The following is a 19,861-nucleotide window of genomic DNA, read 5'->3' as shown; positions in this document are numbered from 1 at the left end:
TAACCTTTACTTTCATTTAGCATTATCTCTTTTTTTAATAATAAAGATTTTTATTTAAAGTTTTGAATGCCAAATTCTATCCCTCCTCCCCTTGCCACTCCCTGAAGCAGTAAGCAATCAGATATAGGTTATACATGTGCAATTATGTAAAACATTACCGTATCAGTCATTTTGTATAAGGAAATTTGAATAAAAAAATGAAAGAAAGAGAAAAACAGCATGGTGCAGTCTGTGTTCAATATCAGTTCTTTCTTTGGAGGTGGATAGTATGCTTCATTATTAATCCTTTGGGATTGTCTTGGATCTTTTTTTGCTGAGAATAGCTAAGTCATTCACAGTTCTTCATCGAAAAGTATTGCTGTCACTATGTACAACATTCTCCTGGTTCTGCTCACTTCATACAGGTCTTTCTAGGACTTTCCAAAATCATCCTTCTTGTCATCTTATAGCACAATAATATTCCATCACCATCATATACCACAGCTTGTTTAGCCATTTCCCAATTGATGGGCATTCCTTTCATTTCCAATTCTTAATGGCATTATCTTATTTTTTTTTTTAGATTTTTGTTTTCCATTTCCATTACTAGTAACTCTGATGTGAAAAAAAAAATTGAGATAAGTAAGTCAAATGTACTTGACGGGATTTCAATATTATTATTCGGCATGCTATTTCTCCTTCAAAATAAATCATGTCCAAGAACTAACTATATGTGATCTTTTTTTTTTTTTTTAGTTTAAATTTAAATTTTCATCCCCATACTGTGACAGAAAGATAATCTGTTACAGTGGGAAAAGCCCTGGATTTAGAGTCAGGTGACCGGGGTGCAAACCCCACCCAGCTCCCTAATTTACTTCTGACAAGTCACTTTACCTCTCTTGGCCTCAGTCCCTCATCTGTAAAATGAGATTAGTAACACTTGATTTTTCCCCAGTGAGTAAAGGGCTTTGCAAAGGTTAAAGCACAATGTAAATCTGAGTTGTTATTAAAGAGCTATGTTTCTAGCTAACAAGAAAATATGTTTTTGATGACTTCACATGTATAAATGATATCATATTGCTTGTCTTTTCAATGGCTAAGGGAGGGGTGGAAAGGAGAGAATTTAGAACTCAAATTTTTTTTAAATGAATGTTTAAAGTAGACAAATAAGAGAAAGTTGTACTTCTAATGCATCAATTATCAAAATCAATGCTGTCAGATGTAATTTGGTTAGGCACATGTAGTAGTATAAGCTCTATTTTGATTTTCAGATTGATAAATCACGTCATTTAATCCAACAATACAATATTATACTTATACAATGCTTATACAATATTATCTTTAAGCTGGTTCCTATGTATCATTTCTCTACAAGAATTTCATTTGCTTTAAAAATGCACTTTATGGTTTGCTGGGTTTTTTTTTGTTTCATTGCAGAGAATTACAAGTGAGAAAGTTCTTTTTACAAAGGCAGATCAGATATTCTATTAAGTGACTTGCCCAAGGTCACACAGCCAGTGTATGTCAGAGGAAGAATTTTAATTCAGTTCTTCCTGATTCCTGAAACCTCTCCTCTATCCTCTATTCCAAGCTACTTCATTATGTTTACAAATATAAAACAGGACTGTCCCCATCCCTGGCAACTAGATGTATGCATCTGATATCTAAATTTATCAGAAGATGTTAGATTTTTTTTATTCCTTCATTGCTTATAATTACATATCAGATTTTCCATATATCACAAACATAAGTTTTTATAAGACCATCTGAATATAAAGTTTTTTTAGACAGTCTATGGCCCAAGTCCTACCTCTACCCTGAAGGACCACAATATTGTCAATCTTGAAAATATTTCAAACTAATTTCTTTACATGGACAAAACTGTTAACATTGATTCTAAGCATACTTATAGGTCACTTGAAAAGTATCTGACTCTTTAATAAAGTGTTCTGAATTATCATTAAGATGATAGCTATGGGGCAGCTAGGTGGCGCAGTGGATAAAACACTGGCCCTGGATTCAGGAGTACCTGAGTTCAAGTCCAGCCTCAGACCCTTGACATTTACTAGCTGTGTGACCCTGGGCAAGTCACTTAACCCCAACTGCCTCACCAAAAAAATAAATAAATAAAAGATGTTAGCTATGTTATTTTCATGGTTGGCACCCCTAAAGCAAATGACTCATTGTCAATTACAGTTTATAGTTATATTTGAACTCTTCTTTTTTCAAGAAAGCACAGGCAATTTTGGCAGATCATCCTTGCAATGTGTTTAAAGCTATTTTGCATAGAAAATATCCCATTCATTGCAGTTGTGCCATCTATTTTGATATATGCCACATGTACCTCTATTTGTATAGAGTTTATTGTCCTTAAGATTAGATATACATATACATACACACACACACACACACACACACACACACACACATATATATTTAAAACCTATATCAGATTACCTGCTGTCTAGGGGAGGGGGGAGGGAGGGAAAAAAATCTGAAATTGGAAAGCTTGTACAAACAAAAGTTGAAAACTATCTTTATATGTAACTGGAAAAAATTTTTTAAAAATACTTAAAAAAAGGGGACAGCTAGGTGGCGCAGTGGATAAAGCACTGGCCCTGGATTCAGGACTCCCTGAGTTCAAATCTGGCCTCAGACACTTGACACTTAACTAGCTGTGTGACCCTGGGCAAGTCACTTAACCCTCATTACCCTGCAAAAAAAACCAAACAAACAAACAAAAATACTTAAAAAAAAAAAGAAGAGATAGAATAGTTGGGGGGGGGGGGCAGCTAGGTGATGCAGTAGATAAAGCACCAGCCCTGAATTCAGGAGTACCTGAGTTAAAATCCAGCCTCAGACACTTGACACTTATTAGCTGTGTGACCCTGGGCAAGTCACTTAACCCTCATTACCCTGCAAAAAAACCCAAACAAACAAAGATACTTAAAAAAAAAAAAGAAGAGATATAATAGTTGGGGGGGGGGGCAGCTAGGTGATGCAGTAGATAAAGCACCAGCCCTGAATTCAGGAGTACCTGAGTTAAAATCCAGCCTCAGACACTTGACACTTATTAGCTGTGTGACCCTGGGCAAGTCACTTAACCCTCATTGCCCTGCAAAAAATATACAAAAATAAAAAATAAATTAAAAAATAATATATAATGCAATTCTTGACACCCCCAAATCAAAAGCTCCTTTACTTTTGTCTACTTGCACAACTATGATATTAAAATACACGCATACAAACATGCAGTGGAAGAGAACTGGAAAAGAACAAGAAAGAATACACACAGAAATATGAATGCACACATATACAGCTTCTAATACCTATGGTCAACCAGTTGTTCCATAGGCATTTATTAAGTGCATAGCCTATGTTCCAGGCACTGGCACAAAGAATGAAATCATCTTTACCATCAAGGACCCAAAGGGATGGATAAAAGGTGTCAGGTGGCTGGAGTCATTCCCTGGTCCCACACTTGACAAAGCATGACTTTTCTCCCATCTTTTACAACATAGCACCACCTTGCCTAGATTCTTTTTTCCCCGGGGCCACACACATGAATCCCAGCACCTTCTCATAAATCTAGTTCACCAGGAATGAGTAGCTAAAACCTGAAGGCTATTTTATGACGTACTAATTTGCTTGTGGGTCCTTGACTGACCTTAGGAGAACTAGATTTTGATGATACAGAAGGGAAGGAGTAAAGTGCCCTGCAATCAGGCACCCGGGCACTCTGAGAACCAGGCTTCAAAAATCTTAACAAGAGCCAAAGTTGAAAGAACATTTGGGGGCAGCTAGAGTGGGGTGCAGTGGAGAAAACACCAGCCCTGAATTCAGGAGGACCTGAGTTCAAATCCAGCCTCAGACACTGGACGTTTACTAGCTGTTTGACTCTAGGCAAGTCATTTACCCCTCTTTCACTCACACACACACACACACACACACGTTAAAGAACAGATTCTATATAGACAGTGTATTATCGCCTATTTTTCTGTGCTAAGGAATGCTCATCATGAAAATGGAACACACCAGCAGCTGACTGGTATGGAAAATGTGAGGTATCTCTACCAGACACATTGAAAGACTTGTATATGATATCGCCTCTACAGTTTAGGGTCTTAAAGCAGAGAAGAATCTCACCAAGGCTGCCCATTATGTTTACAAAGCAACTCACAGAACAGGGTGAAGCTTCAGCCTGCCACTGATTGTCTTCGAAGCAAGATGATCATTTTTTCTTCTAACACCCTGAATACTAGCCATCACACAGAGGCAATTTCTAGGAGTGGCCCCTCTTAGTGTGATAAAAATAATAATTCACATCTATATGGAAAAGTTTGCACAGCCCTTTCCTCACAACAACCCTGTGAAGTATCATTATCCCCATTTCATAGATAAAGAAACTGAGGCTGTGAGAAGCTCTGACTTGCCCACAGCTAATAAGTGTCTGCACAGGGATTCAAACCCAGCTGTCTTGACTCCAAGCCCAGCTCTCTTCTACTCTGCAATCGTGCCTAGAGTTCAGGATCATAACTTTCAGCTCTGCCAACTTTTACTTAGGGAGTATTAAAAAATAGTTTTACTTAGACTCTGGTTAGATTGAAAAAAAAAAACACAAAAAACCACCAAAGGGCCTCAGAATAAATACTGCTAGAAGCGTCTTCAGGGAACATTAAGTTTTACCTTCCCAAGAAAAAATGTTCTCACCTACTTATTGAGCCAATACCACACATTACAACTCTTTGGGCCAATAATGTTTTGTGAAGTGATCATATTTCCAAGGGAATATACAGGCTAAGAGAGAGGCTAAGCATAATATAGTGTTAATGATGCTCAGTTTAGTTCAAAGGCTTTCCTCCAAGAGGGTCAGTAGGCTGGGCCTATCATCTATCCTCTGACTACAAAGATGGTGGATCAAGAGCAGTGCCAAAAAAAAAAAATCCATCAGAAAACCTTGCACCATCATCTCATTAAATGAGTCACAGATTCAGAGGGTGGCAAAAAGGGTCAGCTCACACCCTTTGGAAGATAAATGAAAAAGAACAAAATCTGAGCAGAAGAGGAAAGGAAAGATCCATTAGGATTCATGTGCATAAAAACACAGCTCTAGGGTTTTATAGATAAGGGAGAAAGGAAGTGAAAGAAAACTGGGCAACAATAAAAAGCAGAATTTTTGCTCCTATTCTATTCCAATTTATACTGAAAAAGTCCCTCTCACACACAACTTTTTAAGCAGGGAATGCCATTCACTACAACTGCAACAACTGCAACAGGGCTGCCAATGTCCAATTTTTCTTGGCATAATTACAAAAACCTGCACTGCTCAGCAATGAAAGAACTTAACTAAAGGTAATGTGTGTTTCTGGTCAACATATTAAACCTATATATACAACATAAACATTTTTCAAATGCTAATGGCTTGAGAGCAAAACAGGAGTAAAAGAGAAACGTCTGTACTTGAATGTTACAGTTCCCATTTCTCTCTTTGTCTCAACTTTACAGAGATCCATCCCACAAAGCATGCGGAATGAAACTCTAAGGATTTCCCAGGAAGGGAATGGAAAGAAAACTCTACTTAAAAATTCCTAGAACGCCTATTTGTCAATAAAAAGCGGTCCCCAAAGGAAGTACACTAGAGAGGTACTTTCTGAGCAAAACAGATGCTTGCTGGAAAGGAAATCTACAAGTAGGGGCAATCACGGATATTTGATGGAAGCCACTCTGGAAAGCCAGTGCCTTCCTAGGTGATCCATATTTACTAGCTATCTGTCTCCCTCAATCCTTCCAATTCTCGGAGTCAGTCAGGTGCATACCACTCCTGCACCAAAGAGTGGCGCTTTTAGCTACCTGCCCTCCCGGCTCACTCACCACCCCAGCACAGCAGTGTTCCGAAGCATGGAACTCAATAAAAGCGACACAAAGGAATCAATGAAGCATCTCGTGACCAATCCCAGAGGCAGCAGCGACAAACACCGGCAACTCATTCAGATAAAACCCCCACTCAACTGGTGGGTGGGCACAAGCCCCGACCCGTACATAACTTGTTGGGCGATAGATAACCACGGGGAAAAGTTGGGCGCTCTGAATCCGGGGAACAGGGAGGAATGGGATGCTTAAGAGTTAGTTGGTGACCCAAACTGGACAGAGCCTGCCTCCACGGAGCCTCCCCCCGCGGCCAAGCGCTCGGGGGCAGGGAGGACCCCAGCGATGGCGGCTGCTCGCCCGATGATGTCAACTTTGTCCCTCTCTCTTCCCCTCCTCGGGTTTGTTATCTTGGCGGAGCCGGATCGCTCCTCCAAGGCGTTAAGGTCTCACGTGGGAGGGGTGGCAGAGGGTGGGGGAGTCCTTGCTCCAGAGATAGACACACACACACACACACACACACACACACACACACACACACACACACACGCTCAGAGGAAGGCGCAGGGCCAATTTGGGGTAGCGATCACGCTCGGGGTCAGCGGGCAGCCCCGGCTTCCAGGGATGATCGCCCTCGTATAGGCAGGCGTTTCGGGGGCGTGGGGGGGGAGGGGAGACAGACACCATTTCTATCACGCTTTGATGTTTGCAAAGCGCTATCTTTCAAAACCTCTGGTAAGGGTAGGAGGGCAAAACCTAGAAGACACCCCTAACCCCGAGGCAAAAGTGGGAGTCCCAGCAGTAGTTAGGTGGGGGAAGAACTTTCTTCGCTCATGGCCTCCTGTCTTGCCCTTGCAGCTCTCTCCGTTACTAGCCGCAAGGGCCTCCCCGAGCCCTGGGTCCCCTGGGTCCCGGCGCACGGGAGGGGGGAGGGCAGCTGTTCGCCGCGTGGGGGCTCCTCCTCATCGCAACCTCCCACCGTGCCCGCAGGGAATTGGCGGACTTGGGCTGGGGGAGGGGGCAGTGGCGTGGGGAAGGGTCGGGATTCCTCGCTTCCACCTCCCCTCCCAGTCGAACCGGGCCAGGCCCATAGGTTAGTTCCTCATCCCAAGGAGAGCCCACCACGGAGCCGTCCTGCCAGCGGGGAAAGGGGGGAGAGACCAGCATGACTAAGCACCAGGTGGGAGCAGCACCCCCCCCCCAACCAAGTCCGGAGCAAGCGCCACGTGAAGTGTAGTGGGGGCGTGAGGGAGGCGGGCAAAGGCTCGGTGTTCGTCTCCCTTTCTCCTTGGCCGAGGGGAAGGTGAAGGGTCTCTCCCCGCCTTCTCTAACAATGCCCACACGCGGCTTTGCAGCTCCCGGGCTGTGCCGACCCCGCAGAGCTAACCGCCGCGTCTACCCCGCCCCTCGCTCCTTCGGCCCCCTCCCCCACCTCCTTTCGGATGGCTCGCGGAGCCGAGAGAAAGGCTCGCTCCTCCGAGGGAGCAGCAGACAGCACTTCCAGCATCCCTGACTATGGGGCTCGGCTGGGGCTGGAGCTGGGGGAAGAAGGAAGCCAGGGGACCAATACCCGCGGGAAGCTCGCAACGGATGAATCAGGAGGAGGAATCAATAAAGAGCTTGTTCTCCTCCAACACTGCTGGGTGGGTAGGAGTGGGTGGCGATTTAGTGCGCGTACACACACACCCTCTTTCCTACCCCCACCCTCCTCCTCACCCAAACTTCTGCCAACGTAAGCTACTACTCCAAATCCGAACTCCGCGCCGCCCAATCAATCCAGAAAAGCGTGCGTCGCCTCATCAATATCCCAAGGACAGAGTTCCCGCGCCCCGCCCCCGCCTCCCGCACCCACTTCCAAGAATGGAAGTCGTCGGGGCACTGCGGCGCCGGGAGCGTGGGGCATGCAGCTCCAGGGAGAAGGGAGAGTCAAGTGTAACTGCCGATTTCCGCGCAGAAAGTTGCACCGTGCGCTCGGAAGAGCTCCCATCTCCCCTCCAACCCAAATCTTTCGGACTGGCCAGGGATGCAAGGGAGGACGGGGAGAGGGAGGCCAGGCTGTGGAAGGGAACAGCGTTCTCCAAAATCTAAAGCCAAACACAACCAACCTAAACCTAGTCTGGCAGCAGAAAGAAATGATGTTCGGACTCGGGAAGAATGCGTCTTTGTTTGTTCTCTCTTTCCAGAAAAGGGAAGGTGGAGGGAGGAGGAGATGGGACTAGATTCCAATCTGCAGATGCACGGTTGCTTTTCCCCCGCCGCGTAGCTATCACTGCTTTGGGAGGGAGGTGGAGTGTAAAGAAAAGCTAGATGCCTCGCAGCCACAGGGATTAACAGCCCTCGGGGGAGCTCCGAGCTCCAACTCCTGCTCCCGGTGATTGGGGAACAGTAGGGACGGCTGTGGAAAAAGCCTTAGTCGCAGAGCTGGTGGGGTGGGGGCAGGTCAAGTTAGGGCCAAAGACTCTTCCCCCTCCTACTGCCCACCCGGGCGGGGACTGAAGGACGGCCGGGACCCCGCCACCACTTTCCAGGGCTCTATTTCCCTTCTGTCTTGGCCGCAAACCAGCCCCTATTCCCGCCCCGAGCCGCACTGCGCTGCGCTGCCCTGACCTGAGTTTGGCCCCTCCTGGGAGGCAGTGGGGTGTGAATTCCCAGGGTCGTTCCATTCCCAGCCTGGATTCCCTCCACCTCACCCCCGCCCCCAGCCAAGCACAGTCGCCGGCTCGCCGCCGGCAGCCTGGACTTACCTCGCCAACGCTCCCCTCTCCGATGCAGTTCTACCCTCTCGGCAGCCAGCCGGCAGATCGGCTTCCCTCCTCCTTCCCCTTCCCTTGCCCGGATCGTAGAGCTTAGCGTCTCACTCACTACCTCCCACCGCCGAGGCCGGCTCTTCCCATGTCACTGCAGCTTCCCAGTAGACGGGGACCCGGCAGCCTAGGGGAGGAGAGAAGGGGGGGGGGGGTAGGGCGCAGGCGATGGGCGGGGCTGCCAGCCTGCCTCCTTCCCTTCTCCAGGTAACAATACGCCTCCCTCTTTTCCCAAGTGATCTGTCGAAGGGCAGAACGCCCTTTTTTTTTTTTAACCGGTTTTCTTCTCCCCGACCTCCCCGTTTGCATCCTGCTGAGCTCGGCGGGCATCTTTACCTTGGAGGATAGCCTAGAAGGATCTGAAGCCTCAGAAGAAAAATTACAGGGACACAAAGAGTGGAGGAAAGCCCCTGCCTCTGTGTGTGTGTGTGTGTGTGTGTGTGTGTGTGTGTGTGTGTGTGTGTGTGTGTGTGTGTGTGACATACAGATCCAGGCACAGAGAGCCACACCGTACAAGCACAAAGACAGACCTAGGATGAGAAAAAGGCTCCCGGAAAGAAGCTGCCTACAGGAAGCACTGGCTTTGGAGTCAGGTGAAGACCTGGATTAGACCAGGTTCTGCCTCCTGGCCTCCTGCCTCTGGGCCTCAGTTTCCACTGAGGGGAGTTGGAGCTGGCTTTGCGTGTAGCACTGACAATCACACACAGACTTAGAGACGGGGAGAGACAGAGACAGGAAACAAAGACTAGTTATTAATAGAGACAAGGAAAAGGTGCCCCCATGGAAGGGACAAAGGTGAGCTCCACCCTGACATGCCACTCAAAACATACAACCAGTGATATTGAAGCCGTTCAGTCCTCCCCTTCCTCCTGACATAAACAAACGTTACCCAAAGCACTACAAAAAAAAAATCAGTCTCCCCCTCTTCTCTCTTCCTCTTAATGTTTATTTCATGCCAATGCACTGAAACCGGTGAAGAGGTCTAGCATTATAAAGAACGACAGGCTGGTAGAGTTCAGAGGGTCAAGGAGCTCAAGAGATAGTCTGCTAGCTATGTGATCCTGGGTAAATCACTTAACCCTCATGGGGGGGGGGGGAATCTGGTCCCAGACTTCTTTTTTTTTTTTTTTTTTTAGTGAGGCAATTGGGGTTAAGTGACTTGCCCAAGGTCACACAGCTAGTAAGTGTTAAGTGTCTGAGGCCGGATTTGAACTCAGGTACTCTTGACTCCAGGGCCGGTGCTCTATCCACTGCGCCACCTAACTTCTTTTTTTTTTTGCTGGGCAATGGGGGTTAAGTGACTTGCCCAGGGTCACACAGCTAGTAAGTCAAGTGTCTGAGGCCGGATTTGAACTCAGGTACTCCTGAATCCAAGGCCGGTGCTTTATCCACTGCGCCACCTAGCCGCCCCCGTCCCAGACTTCTTAAACCTGGTTCATGAACTTTGAAGGGGGGGAGGGAATACATTTTTATCTTCACTAACCTTTAGTTTCTTTTATAATCCTATGTATTTTATTTTTTGTTTATTTTTTGGTTTTTTGCAGGGCAATGAGGGTTAAATGACTTGCCCAGCTAGTAAGTGTCAAGTGTCTGAGGCCGGATTTGAACCCAGGTACTCCTGAATCCAGAGCCGAAGCTTTACCACTGCGCCATCTAGCTGCCCCCTATGTATTTTATTTTATTCATTGAAAATTTCATTCTGAGAAAGGGCCCATAGACTTCCGCAGACTGCCAATGGAACAGGGAACATGACAGTTAAGAATGCCCAAACTATGCCTCCTGGCTTTTTCCCTGGGGTCCTTCAAGTGTCAGTGTAAAGCCTACCTTTTACAGGAAGCTTTTCCCAAGCCCTCTTAATTCTAGTGCCTTTCCTCTGTTGATCATTTCTTAGTTTATTTACTACATAACTTTTTTGTACATAATTGTTTGCATGCATGTGGTCTCCACCATCAGGTTGTGAGCTCCCAGAGAACAGGGACTATCTTGGTTCTCTTTGTATCCCTAGTGCTTGGCATATATTGTTATTTTTGTTGTCATTGTTGTTGTTTAGTCATTTTTCAGTCATGTCTGACTCTTTATGACCCCATTTGGGATTGTCTTGGCAAAGATATCTGGAGTGGTTGCTCATTTTACAGATGAGGAAACTGAGGCAAACAAGGTTAAGTAACTTGCCCAGGGTCACACAGCTAGTGTCTGGGGTCAGATTTGAACTCAGGAAGATGAGTCTTCCTTGACTCCAGGTCCGGCACTGTGCCACCTACCTGCCCTTCTCTGACACATAGTAGGTACTTAATAAATGTTTATTGATTGACCAAATCCAAGCAGAAACTAAGGCTCAGTTTCTTGATTGGTCCAAGGATGTATAGGTAGTAAGTGGAAGGGCCAACAATTGAACCCAGGTTCTCTGATTCCCAATTCAATGCTCTTTCTATAACCTAACACAAAAAGCAATTCCTGCCTGAGTTGGAGCCTATAACCATGTCAGGTTACTTCTTCGTGGTTCCCATTCCTTTCCCCAAATTGATGGCTGGGCTTCAGGTGGAATGGGGCAGAATGTTTCCTTTTTCAACACAACAACAAAGTACAAGAGAATCCAGGTATTAGCAGCCTCACTCTGCCACTGTGTTTGAAACATTCTTCAGACAGGGAGGGGGAGATAGCTCAATTTCTTATCCCTTATTACTATGACTTCTGATAACAGTCAGTGAGAAGCAGTTCAGTGCAAACTACTAACCCCGAAGCAACCTGCTGTTCAAAAGGAAACAATGCCCACTGGAGGAATTCTGTGATGAAGTCATTGCTACCTTTGACATTATCCCTGTGAGTCCAGATAAGCAGCAAGGGCTTCTCCTTTCTCTGGTGCCATTTATTGCTGACTTTTGTGTTTCCAACAACCTTGGGCCTCTGGGCTCCTTCCAGCCAGGCCTCCAGAAAACTCTTTAAACCAGGAGTTCTTAACCTGCTGACACACAGGGCAAGGACAGGTGACAAAGTCCCAAATGTGGTGTCTGTGGAACGTTCATATATTGTACTTGGAGATATCTTCAAGACTAAAATCTTGACCTAGTTCCTCCTGGTCACACCCTTTCCACATACACCTAACTGTTAAACCTACCTATGCTCATTGTCTCTGCCTCCACACCCCTCAAAATTCTGAATGTCTCCCTCATCATCCTGATTCTGCAAAGGAACTTTTTTTCTAAATATAATTTTCCTTGACCTTTTTGCAGCATTGAATACTGCTGTGTACCCTCTCCATTCCAGCCTCCTTGAACCTTCCTCTTTGTAACAATTCCCTCTCTTGTCTTTTTTCTTCTTTTCTCTTTCATTTATTGAATTGATCCTTTCTCACAGCTTCTGCTAGCATCTCCATGGCAATGGCTCATGCCTTGACTTCTCACTAGAGATCCAGCTTAAGGAAACTTCTATCTGCCCAGAGAATATCTCTACTTGAATTATCCCTGCCCCCAGTGTCTCCTATTTAGAATCCACCCTCCATGCTACTAACAGAAATTCCAAAGAGAGGGAGGAGGTCAGGCTTTTGTTTCTTTGTTTTTTGTTTTGTTGTCTCATTGGCTCTTAGAACATCAGATCTTGAACTCTAGGAAAAATTACTTAATTCTTAGGTTTGACTCACTTCTACTATCTCCTGGGAAGATTAGGAAAGTATTGGGGAATTAGGTTTGGGACAGCTATTTATTTTTAGCTTCTTTTTTTTTTTTTAGGGCAATGGGGATTATGTGACTTGCCCAGGGTCACACAGCTAGTAAGTGTCCAGTGTCTGATGTCAAATTTGAACTCAGGTCCTCCTGAATCCAGGGCCAGTGCTTTATCCACTGCACCACCTAGCTGCCCCCTACCCTCACTGCTTATATGAAAGCTGAGGTCCCCTTTCAACCATATTTGTGAAATCTAGATATAAACTATATTCAGAGATTTCTCGGAGTAAATTATGAGTGGGTCCTAATGAGTAAGAGTGATCTTTTAGGACTTACCCAGGATTGGACCAGGTACAAGTAAGCTGAATGCCAGGGGCCTTGAGCCATAGATTATACCAATAATTCATTCTTAACTTGGTACCTTTGTTCATGCCATTTTGCCCCCACCCCACTTACTTGCCCAAGGTACAAATACTCACACTGAAAATTTAACACTCTTATCATTTGAAGCCAGGTCAATATGACTTGCTTAAACTCATACAGCAAGTTAGTGAGCTCAGCTCTCTCTCCAAACCCAGTTCCTTTTTCATTACACAGAGCAGCCTACCATCCAGAGGTCCCTTCCCTCACCTATGTGTCCATCCAAATCTTACCCATATTTGGAGGACAGAATAAGTTCCACCTTTCTCTGTGACAAGGCCATCCCCAACCACATCGGCCTGTCCGTACTGATCTCCCCCTCCTTTTCATTCTGATAGCATTTTTGTCTGTACCACTCATTTTGGCCTTTGTTCATTTTGGCATTTGTACACACATGAGATAGTTCAGGAACAATGCAGGGCTGGATGGCTTGCTTCCTCAACCAGATTTTCCAGGACAGCAGAGATGGGATCTTATAGTTTTCCTGTATTGCCCCAAAGCACCAAACTGTATTTTGTACTACTGAAAAATTATCCTTTCAAAGCCTGTGCTTAAAGCTTGAGGAGAGTGAAAGACAGATGCATACCCTATGTATGGTCACTTCCATACTTGGATGGGTCTGGGATCTCATCCACGTGGGCACTCCCCTCAACAACAAAGTCTGAGACTCATCCCATGCAGCTCTTGTCCAGGTTCACCCAGAAACTCACCAAAGGGGAGAGGGAAGGTAGTTTTGCCTCAGTGTCCAGGGTCTCTTAAGCTGAGGTTTTGTAAATTAAATATATTCATGTGTGTATATGTCTATATATATTTATTACACATATATGGATGTATATGGATATACAGAGATATATGCATATATTCTAACTGTATTTCAGCAGAATTTGTTTCCTTTCTTTTTTTTTGACGGGACAATGAGGGTTAAGTGACTTGCCCAGGGTCACACAGCTAGTAAGTGTCAAGTGTCTGAGGCTGGATTTGAACTCAGGACCTCCTGAATCCAGGGCCAGTGCTTTATCCACTGCGCCACCTAGCTCCTCCCTTAGTTTCCTTTCTAATGCTATGTATTTTATTTTATGCATTCAAGTAACACTGCCTGGCTGCACCTCTATCCATTGCTAGATGAATATTGTAGCTGTCTTTGCCGGTCTGCTAGAACACCCTTCTACTGGTCATTCCACTAGTCCTGGTCCTTTTGACCTAACAAAGCCTCTGCTTCCAAATTCTTCAGACATCCCTCTTGCCTTATCTGTGGTATGGTGAAGCAAGCCCTAGATTTGGAATCAGGGGAACAGGGTTCCCAGCCTACCAGGACTAGCTGCATCACTTCTATAAAATACAGATAATCGAATTCCGCAGTGTCCGGGCTCCGGCTCTGCGGACTCCTGCGGTCGTGTCGGCGCTGAGGCGGCTGGGCCCTTTCCTTCGCCAGGGAGGTCGCTGTTTTCTGGAGGGTCTGAGCGAGCGGACTGCTGGTCGCTGCATCGGAGGAGTCCAGCATGCTGGAGGTGGTGTCCACATTCAACCTCGCTACCCGCAGTATCCCCAACTGACAAGTGTTCCAAGCTGAGCTGTTAAGTGCTACAATGTGGTTTTGGATTCTCTGGCGTTTTGGGCATGACTCAGATGGTGTATTGGGTCATTTTCCATATCCAGATCCTTCTAAATGGACAGATGAAGAATTGGGTATTCCCCCTGATGATGAAGACTAAAGCATTGTCATCACCGCTACAAGGGCCAGCTGGGATCTTCAGGAGAAGTTATTTTGTTGGTACAGATGGATGATGCTAATTAAAGTTATATTCACATGAAAAAAATACAGATAATCACATTTGCTATTCCTAACTTAGTTATGGATCAAACCAGTCTCCAAGGCCTTACTCCAAGGCCTCAACTCTTGCCCACCTCACTGGATACCAGCATCAGCACTGACATTTAACCAAGCTCTTTGGAAGATGTTCCTCCCCAACACCCACACCCTATCTGCATATTAAATCTAATCTCTTTCTGTTCATTTGGAACTATGACCCCAGTGACTAAACTATGCTTACCCTTTGACCTGGCAATACTAAGCCTATAGTCCAAAGAAAAAAAAATTAAAAAGAGGAAACATCCTAAATGCACACAAAGAAAAGATTTATAGCATTTTTGTTGTTGTTGTTGTTGTTGTTATGGCAAAGAACTGGAAACTAATGAAACAAATAATGTGAAATGAATATAATGGAATACTATTTTTTTTTTTAGTGAGGCAATTGGGGTTAAGTGACTTGCCCAGGGTCACACAGCTAGTAAGTGTTAAGTGTCTGAGGCCAGATTTGAACTCAGGTACTCCTGACTCCAGGGCCAGTGCTCTATCCACTGCGCCACCTAGCTGCCCCATAATGGAATACTATTGAACTGTAAGAAACAACAAAGGGGTCAGTTTCAGAGAAAGTTGGGACAGCTTTAATGAACTGATACAGAGTGAAGTAAGCAGAACCAGAACAATTTATAGTATAACAACGTTACAAAGAGGAACAATTTGGAAAACTTTAAGGACTCTGATCAACACAGTAACCAACAACAATCCTAGAGGACCAGTGATTACACATGCTGTGTACCTCCACAGAGAAGTGATCATCTAAATATATAGATTGAGACACATTTTTAGATGTGGGAATGTGAATATTTGTTTTGTATTTCTGTGCCAGGATTTTACGTTTCTTTTTATTCAGTGGGGGAGGGGATAGGACATGAAGGAAAGAAAATAAATACTTGCTAATTGAAAAACAAATTTATAAATTCTTCTTGCTCTACTCTCTAAGGCATTTATTTCTCATTCCCAAGTCTTCTGGTTTGACAGGTTCTAAACAAATGCTGCTGCCTCTCTTCCCATATCCTTCCATTCCTCTTATAGCAAGCATTTTACTTTTAAATTTGCCTACAAAAATAACTTAAGCAAAGGCTTCTGTCAAAGTGAAATAAATCAAGATCTGTGTATGTGGAACTTACAGTCCTTTATAAATGATAACCATTATTTTTAAGACTGCTCTGTCAATCCTGAAATAGTGTTATCACCATGTCTGAAATTTGCTTCAGGGATGAACCTCAACCCATGACCTGACTTCACACTGTTCCCTGGCCCTCTGGGAGCCATTTTGGATGCATTAAAATAGCTGCCTGGGGCACAGGGTTGATGTACTAACCTGATTTTGAAATCAGTTTCATTAACATCCCTTCAGCCCTTTGCAGCTACATATAGGGATTTGTTTTGCTTTAAGTATTTCTCCTTTCAATCCCCTAACTAGTGAGAAGGTCAGCGGGCATCTTTGCACTAAAAAACAGAAAATGGAGGGGCGGGGAGAAGAGGGAGGACATTTGTGTCTAAAATAAACCAAACTTCAATATCTGGACAATTCAGTAAGCGTTTGATGAGCTCTCGCCATGTGGCACACACTGTGGTTGTCATTGGAAATACAGAGTCGTCCCCACCACGGACACCACCACCATCATCACCACCACCACAACCAAGTCTCTGTCCTAATGGATCTTACATTCAATTGGAGGAGGTGAGAAAGGCACTCAAGATTATAAAGTACATAGTAAATGTCAAATGCAAGATGTAAACCTGGTGGTACTATATAAGGGCAGGTAGGTGGTGCAGTAGATAAATGTTCCACCTGGAATCCCAAAGACTCATCTTCCTGAGTTCAAATCCAGCCTCAGACACTTACTAGCTGTGTGACCCTGGACAAGTCACTTAACCCAGTTTGCCTCCCTTTCCTCATCTGTAAAATTAGCTGGAGAAGGAAATGGCAAAACCACTCCAATATCCTTGTCAAGAAAACTCCAAATGGGGCCATGAAGAATCAGGCACCACTGAAATGAGTGAAAAACACGCAACTTCTAGAGGATGAATGTGCTGGGTCACAGCTTCATTTGTGGTCTCTCCCCCCTTCAAGTCATCTTCCATTCAGCCACCAAAGTGATTTTCCTGAAACACTGGTCCACCCTTGTCACTCCCCCTACTCAATAATCCCCAGTGGCCTCTAGGATCAAATATAACCCAATCCCCTCCAACCTTTCTATTCTTCTTAAACTCTATTCCCAAACATGGATTCTTTGATCCACTGGTCTCCTCTAGTTCCAAGAACTAGACAATCTCTCTGCCTCTGGGCATTTATCTCCGTCTGTCCCCAGGCCTGGATTAATCTCTTTCCTCAACTCCACCAATTAATCTCCTTGGTTTCCTTTAAATCCCATCTGAAATTCCACCTTCTACAGGAAACCTTTCCTAACCCCTCTTAATTCTGGCACCTTCCCTCTGATACTGATAGTCCCATTTTATCTTCTATATAGCTTGTCTGAACATATTTGTTTGCATGTTGTCTTCACATTTGATTGTAAATTCTTCAAAGGCAGAGGACTGTCTTTTGTGTCTGGCACATGGTAGATGCATAATCCGTGTTTATTGATTGATCGATCAGAGTACATATATAAGGGCTAAATACTTGATATCTAAGTGGCACAGTGCTGGACTTGAAATCAGGAAGACCCAACTCCTGACCCAGACATTTATTGGCTGAGTGACCTCTCTCATTCACTTTTCTAGTCTGCAAAATGGGGATAATAGTAGAGATGTAGGAGGCCAAAAAAGGGGTTAACAGAAAAACCTAAGACCCAAGCTCTAATTTAGATCTGAGCTCTAAGAGAGATTCAGACCCCAGTTAATGGATAACTTAAGGCTTGAGTCTTCATTAATTAATACAAGTCAGAGCCTAGGTTCTCATTACCCACATTAATCAGCACTCATAACAAGAACATAAAGAGGCAGGTCATAGAGACCTTAACTATAACAATGATACACAGACAGGGTATAGAAATTCTGATAAAAGAAAATATTTTGAAACTAGGCATGGGAATGAAAAGGTGACATGCACAGAAAAGGCCAAAGTTGTCCCCAGATTCACCTTATGACATGTAAACCCCAAAACCACACCTCCATGGAAATAGCTACCCTCCTGGGGGGGGGGGGGTTGCAAGCCCCCAGGAACTCCAAATTAGAATAAGCCCTCCCCTCTACCTCCCTAAGGTGGAGATGATTATAATGAGACTGGTCGTTTATCCATACTATAAATATAGCTGTCTTTTCTTTCCTTATTTGAGAGGCACCTCCATAGTGCTCTCCCTGTGATCACTCACAGTATTGCAATAAAACTTGGGAAACTGAGTCACAGAGTCTTGTAATTCTTTTGGGACAACTCACAGTCAATTAATTTCATCCCACATCAATAGCACTACCTCCCTTAGGCTGCTATGAGAGAAAAATGAGATAAAATATGTAAAGTACTTTGTAACCTTAAACCACCATATAAATACAAGCTATTATCATTATATTTTAGCATCAAGACATAGTGATTTCACTGATGGGTACTTCTACGGATGTAGACCTCAACTGCTGCCTTAATTGAATTGCTGTGGCTAAAAAACCCAAAACCAAAAGCAAATTTAAAAATCAATAAAAAAGAAAAATAAAACCACATAGCAAATGTGCATAGTCCAGCAACCAAATTCACATTTGTTCTCTCCAAAAATGTACGTGTCATTTTCCACACGGAGTCCATCACCCCTTTATCAGGAGGTGGGTGGCTTATTTCATTTTCAGTCCTCTGGATTTTTGTTTTATTATTGCATTAATTGGAGTTCTAAAGTGTCTTTCCCAGTTGTTTTTCTTTGTAATGTTGTCGTATAATTTGGTCTCCTTCCACTCATCTCACTTTGCATTACTGCATATAGGTCTTTACAGTTACCTCTGAGCCGGTCCCTTTGATTTCTTATGGCATAATAATATTCCATTACGTTCATATGCCATACTTTGTTTAGCCATCCCCAGTAGGTGGGCACCCCCCATCTCTTCCAGCTTTGAGCTACTGTGAAATGAGCTGTTCCAAATATTTTTGGTCTCCTATGTGTCCTTTCCCTCATTCTCTGAACTCTTTGGGAGCACAGGACTAGTTATATTGGTATTTCTTTAAAAGCAAAATAAAACAAAAACTTCTCTCTATCTACCACAATGAAATCCTACCTTCCTTTGAGGCAAGCCTTGGGGGGTCCCAGAATCCTCGAGGTTGGTAATGCTCTTCTCTGGAAACTGCTTGATTTTTTTTTAATTGGCGTAGATGCTGAAGCTCCATCCCAGAGTGTACCCCACTTTATCCCAACTCCAGAGTAGAATGTAAACTTCTTGAGGACAGAGGCAGTTTCATTGCTTTTTCATCCCAGGTACCCTAAATAGAAAGAAAGGGCAACTAGGTGGTGAAGGGGATAGAGCGCTGGCCCCTAAGTCAAGAGGACCTGAGTTCAAATGTCACCTCAGACACTTGCTGTGTGACCCTGGGCAAGTCACTTAATCCTAATTGCTTTAAGCATCCAGATGTATATCTTGAGGTTGGTGATTTTGCTCAGCCCTCCCTCACTTAAATCCAATTCACAGCAAGTCATGACACCACCTCCTGATATCCTCTTCAAGAATGAAGGACCAACAACAACCATCTTCCACAGGGCATACGTAATAAGCATTTAATAAATGCTTCTTGAATAGAATTGAACAAGAAATGGGATGCTAACGATATTAATAATTGGAGTCAGGATAATTTTCCTGACTAAGATAGTAAGTAGATGGTAAACAAGTTTTGGCTCTTGGCAAAGGAGAATTATTCTGGTTGCCAGTTTAAATTTACTTTACAAGTGATGGCCTTAGGCAGAAAAGGACCTCCCCACCAAAATATTTACCATTGCAATTACTACCCATTAGGATCTCTCTTTGCCTGGAGGCTATGGGAGTGGAGTGAGGGGGAGGAAGAGGGGATAGAAAAGAAACAAAAGGAGGTTTCCTTGGGGTCAAATCTGGGACTTTCAAACCAGGAAAATTTTGTCCTTTAATCTTAACTGTGGTTTTCTCTTTTGTTTCAAGACCTTTCTTCAATTTGGCATTTTTATGCATATGAGTTTCTATAAGGACCACTACAAGGTAGTGCCCGGTAAGTATCATTTATCTGGCATTCCATCAAGGGAGGTGTGGATTTCAAGGTCTTGGGCTAAGGAAAAAAACCAGTGACTTTACATATAGATCATGTTAAATTTCCTTATAATCTG

General features: G+C 44.1%; 1 protein-coding gene and 1 pseudogene across 1 annotated transcript in view; one reads left to right on the top strand and one right to left on the bottom strand.

The window, feature by feature from the left end:
• Positions 1–8,768, bottom strand: part of FHDC1 (FH2 domain containing 1) — a 60,569-nt gene extending 51,801 nt beyond the window's left edge. Inside the window, exon 1 of the mRNA XM_043973211.1 lies at positions 8,589–8,768. The gene's annotated coding sequence lies outside the window, so the exon portion shown is untranslated. The remainder of the gene's footprint in view (positions 1–8,588) is intronic.
• Positions 8,769–13,849: 5,081 nt separating this feature from the next.
• LOC122732135 lies at positions 13,850–14,504 on the top strand (annotated as a pseudogene).
• Positions 14,505–19,861: the final 5,357 nt, after the last annotated feature.

Source organism: Dromiciops gliroides, chromosome 6, assembly GCF_019393635.1.
Source record: "Dromiciops gliroides isolate mDroGli1 chromosome 6, mDroGli1.pri, whole genome shotgun sequence".
NCBI lineage: Eukaryota > Metazoa > Chordata > Mammalia > Microbiotheria > Microbiotheriidae > Dromiciops > Dromiciops gliroides.
Note: the sequence above shows the minus strand (reverse complement) of the source record. Positions and strands in the feature narration are given on the sequence as shown.